This window comes from Theropithecus gelada, chromosome 8 (assembly GCF_003255815.1).
Source record: "Theropithecus gelada isolate Dixy chromosome 8, Tgel_1.0, whole genome shotgun sequence".
Classification (NCBI taxonomy): domain Eukaryota; kingdom Metazoa; phylum Chordata; class Mammalia; order Primates; family Cercopithecidae; genus Theropithecus; species Theropithecus gelada.
The window spans coordinates 1,117,756-1,119,926 of record NC_037676.1 but is presented as its reverse complement, the minus strand read 5'-3'; positions in this window follow the sequence as shown (position 1 = coordinate 1,119,926).

The following is a 2,171-nucleotide window of genomic DNA, read 5'->3' as shown; positions in this document are numbered from 1 at the left end:
TCACAGGCACTCCTCTTGGTGTAGGCAGGGGATATCATCTCAAGGAATAGACAGAGATCTGCAATTGTTGTTCAGTTGTTCCTTCTACAAAACAGGATTATTGACACCTGCTTTGACCCTCTGACATAGGCCTTTGCTGAGAACACAGATATGGGATCAATGAAAAACAGTGCCTTCCCTTGCCTGCTTTGTCTTCCAAAGGTTTCTCAAAGTGTCTTTGGACCACCTGTGTCCATCACCTGGGGCGTTTGTGAAGCCTGGAGCGACACAGCCAGAATCCCTAGGGCTGGAACCCAGTACTTCTCCTGGGAATATGCATTTGTGACAGCAGCCCAGGTGATTTTCATGCATGCTCGATTTTGAGGTTTAAGAGGTGCTTTAAGTGGCTGAAAAAATTTCAGGCAATATGATCACTTTTGGAAAAGGCCACTGGAGGAGAGTAGGTTTACTTTGGCTCTGGCTTCAGTCAAATTCAGGAATAAAGACAGCATTTTTTAACTCTACATCAGCTCGCCTGTGGAACTCCCGATGGTAATAACCACCAAGTAGCTTCCTCAAGGGAAGACACAAGAAAGGAAGAAGAGTGATTTGGGTGAATCCTTTCTTTCATCCCATGCCTCCATCTGGTTGCAAAAATCCTTCCCTCCCGCCCGCCCTTCCTTCCTTCCTTCCTTCCTTCTTTCCTTCCTTCCTTCCTTCCTTCCGTCTGTTGTCCATCCACCCGTCTGTCCGTCCATCCATCCATCCATCCATCCATCCATCCATCCATCCATCCATCCATCCATCCATCCTTCCATCCATCCATCCATCCTTCCTTTCTTTCTTTAAGTGCTTGGCACTGTGTGTGCTATAACACGGAAAAGCTAAAAGGACAAGCATTTTTCTCTCCTTTTTTTTTTATATGGGTATCTTCTACTGAAGTCTTTTTATTTCACTTTTTCTAACAGCAATATAGAAACAAATAATCATAAAAAATAAAAGTATAAATTGTCCATCGATTATGTAATAGCACTTGGTATTGCTACAGGGAGTGGGTCTTGGACTCGGTCAGGCATTGTCAAGCCTGCCCAGGCCCTCCAGGCCTCTGCGATGGCTACTGAGCCCCTGAAGGCATCAGACACGACCACACACAGCAGCGTTGGTGGAGACTTCACGTTTTATGCCCGGGGATGCTTGGGGATGCAGAGAGATGGATGGATAATGAGTACAACTGCAAACAGCACTGTACACATGTGGTGAGCCAGGAGGATGGGATGGAGGTTAGGCCAATGTTGCTGCTGACTCAGAGACCCACGGAGAGCAGGGACTTCACAAAGCTGAATGAATGTGGTTCGTTGTGTTCACTGTGGAAAGTAAGGAAGCCAGCCAACACTGGACGATGCTTAGAAAACATCGCTGTCCCCTCCACTTCTCATCTGGGGTCACCTCCTCATCCCATAATAAAGTTCTCTTAGGATAAGCTGAGCAAAATAGCTCAGACATTTAACCTGTCCCCAAACATGTGTCTGATCTTAGTTTCCTCCCAGAGAATGAAGAAAGCAAGCAAACACTGGGTTACCCGAGCAACTAAATCACTCAGTTGCATCCAACTTAATTGGATTGACTATATTCAACTAAATCTTTCCGTTTTAGTTGAACCCAATGGTTTCAGTTACTGTAATGACTGATCTCTAAAAGAAAGAAAAATCTAATTTGGCATTTTTTTCAGAATATGGGATGGGCTTTCCTGCATGGGCTCAAGGATGTTTACGGTGTGTTCTCTGTCGTGTGAGTGGGGGGGTGTGTGTGTAGGTCAGCCCGAGACCTCAAGGGCTCATCTGGAAGGAGGCTGGCAGGAAAGGAATGCCTCTTCAGGACTTGGCAGTGTTTGTGCCGAGCTCTGAGGAAGGACAGCAGTGCATGGTCCTCAGGCCTGCAGACTTCATTGCACGGAGCACGGCAGACAGTAGATCTCGGCTGTGTTGTTCTACCTACTTTGAAGGAAGCATAGAACTTCTGGCTCTTTGAAATTATAAGAAAGAGACCAAGTTCTTTTCTGTCTACTAGAGATCCTTCATTTGCATTGTCCTACTGTCAGCCCACAAAAGAAAAGGAACCTCTCCCCTATGTGGGTCATGATGTGTGGGTGGACACCGGCCCCACTGAGATTACACAGGAAGAAGTCACAGTAG